Source organism: Amblyraja radiata, chromosome 1 (assembly GCF_010909765.2).
Source record: "Amblyraja radiata isolate CabotCenter1 chromosome 1, sAmbRad1.1.pri, whole genome shotgun sequence".
NCBI classification, from domain to species: domain Eukaryota; kingdom Metazoa; phylum Chordata; class Chondrichthyes; order Rajiformes; family Rajidae; genus Amblyraja; species Amblyraja radiata.
Genome location: NC_045956.1, coordinates 21,576,939 through 21,584,330, shown reverse-complemented (window position 1 = coordinate 21,584,330; position 7,392 = coordinate 21,576,939). Strand labels below are relative to the sequence as shown.

At 47.8% G+C, this 7,392-nt stretch overlaps 1 long non-coding RNA gene across 1 annotated transcript; it reads left to right on the top strand.

Moving 5' to 3' along the window:
- The first annotated feature begins 459 nt into the window (after positions 1-459).
- Positions 460-4,178, top strand: LOC116969705. Its single transcript, XR_004410990.1, has 2 exons — positions 460-541; positions 3,920-4,178. It is a non-coding gene; the product is annotated as an uncharacterized LOC116969705 (long non-coding RNA).
- Positions 4,179-7,392: the final 3,214 nt, after the last annotated feature.

Here is a 7,392-nt window from a genome sequence, read left to right as displayed (position 1 = left end):
GACATCTAGGGCAGGGGTCGGCAACCTACCCCTTAACCCGAAATACGCAGGCGTCTTTTATTTTTAATTCGTTTTCGCGACCTGGGAACTGCAGTCATTCCCGGGCGGTTTTGCTGTTAACACGGCGGGGGTTGTCCCCCACCTCTCAAAACATGGATGGGTAGGTCCCCGCCGCGCCAGTTTATGTACTTGACACGCGATTACTGACGAGCTACGATGTTAGGAGCAAAGATACTAGAGGAACTATAGGATCTTTGGTTAGGACCTGGGGCGTTACTGAACTGCACCAGCGCTGTCTGTGGATTGGAGACCAATCCCATGCGCCGACTGCCAAGTGATCCAGGACACAAAGGAGGGGGAACCTCTTCTGAAGGGCGGTAAATTCAGTATAAACTCGGAGACCATGCACAGAACACTACTACTCCAACTGTCTGATCCACACTGTGAGGAACTCAGTGTAAAGCGATGAAGCCTCTACAGTTAATGGTCGGGATCCTGCTGGTGACCGCGCAAGTCACCGTTCAACTGGCAGGGGGGTCTGGTACGTGTCCATTTGGTTCTGTGATCACTGCGTGGTAAAATATATATAATTGTAAACGTAAACACCATCGTCTCAAGAATTAAACCAGGATTAGTGCATTGTAGAGGTATGATTTCAATGTTTTTTTATTTGAAGTATTTTTAAGAATATTTAGGGCCAACATGAGAGATGGGAGCAGGTGATTATTATTTTTGGTATTGCTCGACCTCCAAAAACCGGGGGATAATAATACAGGCCATCCCCCAGCTCAAAAAGCGGGGGGATATATCCTCCACCCAACCCCCTGATCGACGCCAATTCCTTCCACGGTACAGAGAATTTAACAACAAAACTTTTAAATGTGATATAATTTCAAGTGCTATTTTTTTGTTTGTAGTTGGATAAAAGGACAAGAAATAATCATAACATTTCCTGATTTTGCAAAGTCATACAAATTATGTTTAGCTCGGGGGAAAGAATCTGAGTATTTTGAAAGTATGCGTTCACCTTTTGACATATTTCATTTTGATTTGAATTTAGAATCATCAAACCATAACATTAATAAAGGGGGTATATGTTTGTGGAAACGTTACTTTTTTTAAAGTAAGACTTTTGAGGAATCTAAAATGCATTAGAAATATATATTTCAATGCACTGAGTCTCTTGCCCACAGTGGGTGAATTTTGGACCAGAGGACAGATTTAAGGTGACGGGGATAAGATTTCATAGGAATCTGAGGAGTACCATTTTCCACACAAAAGGTGGTGGGTAGTGCTTCTACTCAGCGGCTGTGGAAAGCATCTTGTCCGGAAATATTATAATCTGGTTTGGGAATTGCTCTGCCCAGGACAAGAAGGCTCTGCAGAGAGTAGTGCGTTCGGCCGAATGCACTATGGGAACTTCACTCGCCCCCCTGCAGGAACTATACATCAGGAGGTGCAACTCCAGAGCCAATAAAATCATGGGAGACCCCTTACACCCCTGCAACGGACTGTTCCAGCTGCTACGGTCAGGCAAATGCCTCCGTTGCCATGCTATGAGAACGGAGAGGTTGAGAAGGAGTTTCTTCCCAGAGGCCATTCGGACTGTAAACTCCAATCTCACCAGGGATTAACTTTACTGTACCACTCTACTGATTTTTTTTAAATTGCTGTTTTTTCCCCTTTTCCTTCCGCCCACAATATTCAATATGGGAAAGAATATGTGATTCTGTTACATTCTGTTTGTAGTTTGTTTGGTTGTTTGTTTGTTTGTCTTTTTGCACAAAGTCCGCGAGCATTGCCACTTTTCATTTCACTGCACATCTCGTATGTATATGTGACGAATAAACTTGACTTGACTTGGGTGTATGGAACAAGCTGCCAGAGGAGGTAGTTGAGGCAGGGACTATCCCAACATTTATGAAACAGTTAGACTGATACATGGATAGGACAGGTTTGGAGGGATATGTACCAAAAGCAGGTAGTGTAGCTGGGACATTTTGGCGGGTGTGTGCAAGTTGGGCCGAAGGGCATGTTTTCACACTGTATCACTCTATGACTACATTATATCTTCACCATGCATGAATGCTTCAAAATCAAGTGGTCAAATTTTATTGCCATATACTCAAGTATTGAAACATAGAAAATAGGTGCAGGAACATGCCATTCAGCCCTTCGAGCCAGCACTGCCATTCAATATGATCATGGTTGTTCATCTAAAATCAGTACCTCTTTCCTGTTTTTTCCCCATATCCTTTGATTTCATTAGCCCTAAGAGCTAAATGTGACTCTCTCTTGAAACGTTCAGTTAATTGTCCTGCACTGCCTTCTGTGGCAGAGAATTCCACAGATTCACAGCTCTCTGGGTGTAGAAAGTTTGTCCTAATCTCAGTCCTAAATGGCCTACCTCTTATTCTTAAACTGTGACCCCTGGTTCTGAACACCCCCAACATCGGGAACATTTTTCCTGCAGTTACAGTAAGTGAAAATCTAGCAGGCAAGCAGGGTGCTTTCTCCAACCACCCCCATTTGAAGGCCACTATCTTCCACCGCTGCGACCCAGTGCTTGGTACCTACTTCCAGCAGCCACTGGTTGTTCTCCAGGATGCACCTGGTCCATGCCGGTCACCAGTGCTAATTTGGCGCAGAGGCTCTCACGGCAGTGGCGCAACGCTTCTGGCGGCCCGTGACTCTTGCACCGAGGCTGCTCCATGGCCGGAGCAAACACTCGCCAGCCCTGGCTCCCCGTCCGCATCTGCCCCCGCCAGTGCTTCTACTTTCATCCCTCCCTCCGTCCCGGCTCTCCAACACCCAGGACTATGTTGTTCAGAGCACAGTAGCACCTCGTCCAAAGCTGGAGACATTGAAACATATCTAGCCAAAAAAAGTGGGGGGGGGGGCTGCCCATGATTCATGTTGCATTACAAGTCGGAGCTGTGAAATGACGTTACTAAATGAGGCCATTCTCTCCATCAAGCCCATCTCTCTCTATCTCCCTCTCTCGTTCTCTCTCTCTCTCTCGCCTTTCCCCATTCCCCTCCTACACCCTCTCCCTCTCTCTGTCCCTTCTGACCCTCAACCCCCTTCTTTCCCCCACTTTCTCTCCCATTCACTCCTCCTCTCGCTCCCCCTCTCCACCCCCCGCCCCCCCCCCCTACAAACACACGGTCACAAACGCACAGTTACATATTGGTACCACTTCCTCTTTTCTCCACTCTAAGTCCACTTACCACCACCATCGCCATACTTTGCCCACCCTGGATCTTCTCCATATTCCCTTCCCTTCATCTCATAGAAACATTAGGATTGGACAGGCATGATGCAGGAAAAATGTTCCCGATGTTGGGGCAGTCCAGATCCAGGGACCACAGTTTTAAATGAGGAGTAGGCCATTTTGGACTGAGATGAGGAAAAACGTTTTTACCCAAAGAGTTGGGAATCTGTGGAATTCTCTGCCACAGAAGGCAGTGGAGGCCAACTCGCTGGATATTTTCAAGAGAGAGATAGATTGAGCTCTTAGGGCTAATGGAATCATGGGATGTGGGGAAAAAGCAGGAATGGGGAACTGATTTTAGATGATCAGCCATGATCAACGAATGGTGGTGCTGGCTCATAGGGCCGAATGGCCTACTCCTGCATCTATTTTCCTATGTTTCTGTTTCTATTTATGTGTCCACGTATTATATTCCCGAGCCGAATGCTCATTTCTGTATAAAATGCTTGTGCCACCTTTTTGAATACAAGAAGCCTCTGCATTTCGGCATCTCAAAGTACCCATTAGCCCAGAATTGTTTTGGTTCATATCTGTCTCAGGGTTAGTCCCAGTAAAACAAAATACTTTATTTTATGATTTCTACTTGTTCTTGCTCGCTTTACCAAGCGATCAATTGATACATTCTTGCTTTGTAATTTCATGCAGACTATCCGAGTGATGTGGAGAACTATGATGCCCCGAAGATGGTGAAACGAGAGCGTGATCGGCAGCAGAATCGTCCACCGAATGGATTTGATTTTGCAGAGGGAATTAATCAATGATCCAGATGTAAATTCCATGAAGTCCAAGCTAGCTGTATTAACCATGAATTGTCAACAGGACGATAATCTCTTTGTGATTGAGTAGCTCTCATAACCCCTAACCCCTAGCCCACATAAATATACCACACTGCAGTTCTTGTAGCGACACCTCCGTGTCTTGATTTTCTTCATGGCCCGTTCTTCCAAGGATGGTGTGTTTGGGTTTCGTGACAGAGTGGGAGATATGTGGGATTTACAAGACGTGCAATCTCTGGAATTGGTGAAGTATACCTCAGAATTGAAAGTCAACATAAAGGAAGTCCCAGGGTCTTTGGGATTGAAATGTTACACGCAACACTTCCACGATCATTAGATTTACCAAGATATTGCCAGAACGAGGGTCTGAGGTGTCGGGCGAGGTTGAGCATGCTGGGACCCTATTCCTTGTAACGCAGGAGGATGAGGGGTGATCTTTTGGAGGTGCATAAAATCATGAATAGATCGGGTAGATGCAGTCTATTGCCCAGAGTTGGGGAATCGAGGACCAGAGGACATGGGTTTAAGGTGAAGGGGGAAAGATTTACTAGGAATCTGAGGGGTAACTTTTCCATACAGAGGGTGGTGGGAGTATTGGACAAGCTGCCAGAGGATGTAGTTGAGGCGGGGCTATTGCAACTGTTTAAGAAACAGTTAGACAGGTACGTGGATAGGACAAGTTTGGAGGGATTTGGACCGAACACGGGCAGGTGGGACTAGAGTAGCTATGACATGTTGGCCGGTGTGGGCAAGTTGGACCGAAGGGCCTGTTTCCACCCGTATCACTCTGTGAGTCTATGAGTGAGCAAAACGGGTAATACAATTATACAACACCAAACCAACGCAGCCAGATTTGGTGGTGTTATGGTGCAGACGGTTGCCACAATTTTACTGCTGGTAAGCCACAGAAACGCTTTGAAATATTTCACCAATATTTGCCTCTTCCCACAAGCGTGCACCTTCCATTAATTTCCTCCTTCCCTCTGCGTTTTTGAGGTATGAGGTATCCAAGTTCCATGAGGTATCTATGTTCTACATGAACCGGGATCTGTGCACCGGTTACTTTTCATTTGCAGCGACTTTACACGCGAAAAGTCGCCAGTTCGATCCTTGGCAGGAACATACTTTTGGCTCGTGGCCATGTTTCCCAATCAAACGCGTTTATTGTCGTTCCCATTGACATTAAGCACAGCTGCCCAAAGATCCCGCTGTAACATTCACTAATACATGTTTGAAGTTACCCGATCGAACACCTATACCCACCGGCAGCTGGATGATGGACAGAACCAGTCCTTCATCCGTCATGAAACATTATTACTCAGACATGTTATCTCCGTGTCTGGATTTTTCGAGCGAGGTTCCTTCTCCGTCTCTGTCTTCCTCGCGGTTTCTTTCTCTCAATCTGTTAAGTAGAGGACGATGTTTTCAATTTCTCTTAAGCCGCTCAGATGTGAAATACCGTCTTAATGCTTCTTACACACAGAAAGAAATGCTAAAGGTCGTGCGATCTTCTGTTTGACAGCTGTTTAGCGACAGAAACCTGGCGTATTATATGTGATTCCGCACTCACCTTTAGAGTTTACTCACAATGTCACCTCAGTACACGGTTGCGTTGGCATTGGCAATAAATGTTGATATTGTCAGCCTCATTTTGAAGCTAGTTCGGTATTCCGACCGCGCATGCACAGGTCATGGGTCGCTCGGGATAAACAATCTCGGCGGCCTTGCCACTGCATGGGTGCAGACCTGCGTCTGGTCCCTAACCAGTCGCCACTGGGCTGTCCCCATCCCCTCCCGAGTTTGCCGTCCGGGGGTGGCAAAGGACATCCGGGGTGGTCCCGGGCCGGCGGGAGCGCGGAGGGGGTGGCGCCGGCTCCAGCTCGGCTCTGCCTGTCCCGCCGGCCCGTCGCAGCTTAAGCCCAGGCCCGCAGGCGGCACGGAAAAGAAGCACCAACTCCAGCTCAACTACGCCCGTCCTGCTGGCGGCACAGGCAGAGTTGAGCTGGGGCCTGGGCATCCCCTCATGCTGGCTGCGGGTCTGGGCCAACACTCCCGTATTGAGGCAACCAGATGAGTTTCTTTAATCCTTTTGAAAACCAGTAATGTGTCTAGGATGAATTTAAAGGCATGGTTAAAATATAAAATGTTGAATAACTTATCATAAACCACCACAATGTTGGTAATTCATGCTTACCAGGGCTGCCAACATTGGGTGAGAGTTGAGAGTGAGAAATTGCGAGGGAGCGTTGCAACCGGTGGGGGGGGGGGGGGGGGGGGGGATGGGAGGAGGGTGTTCAGGTTTTTTGGGTTACGGCCCGTGTGCCGTAGGTTGCCGAACCCTGTCCTAGATGTATGGCCTCATTGTGGTCCTCCCCATGTTTTACAACTGATTCACCTGGTTAGTTTTATCTCCGGCTGCTTCATGTTGTCGGCGGCTGCACATCCAACCAAGAAAGAAGAGAAGAGATGCGACATCACTCACAGCCGCCAACTGACGCGCTTCCACAGACCGCACAGATAGTTGTGATATGGTGCAAAAAGACAAACTGTGCAGGGACTGAAGACAGCGTGAGAATTCTGTCTTCAGCGTGAGAATTGGCTGAAATGCGTGACTCTCACGCTCAAAGCGTGAGAGTTGGCAGCCCTGTCTAAGGCCAGGATGTGACAACAGACGCACAGGGAGACACATACACAAAGGAAGACACACACACACACACACAGGGAGACAGACACACACACACACACAGGGAGACTGACAGACACACACACACAGGTAGACAGACACACACACAGGGAGACAGACACACACACAGGGAGACAGACACACACAGACACACAGGGAGACAGACACACACACACACAGGGATATACACACAGGGAGACACAGACACACACCAACAGGGACACACACACACACACGCACAGGGACTCACAAACACAAGCACAGGGAGACACACACACAGGGAGATACATACTCACAGGGAGACACACACTCACAGGGAGACACACACACACACACACACACAGGGAGACACATACACACAGGGAGACACACACACACAGGGAGACACACACACACAGGGAGACACAGACACACACACACACACAGGGAGACACATACACAAAGGAAGACACACACACACATACACAGGGACACACACACACACACACACACACACAGGGACTCACAAACACACACACAGGGAGACACACACACAGGGAGACACACAGCAATTCTATCCTCTTCTTGGAGGACAACATTGACAACACTGCGTGGTGCCAGCAATGGCTGCCTCGCCAACAGTCTGTCTGTCCCTTCCTTCTTTGTTGTTGGTTTGTATG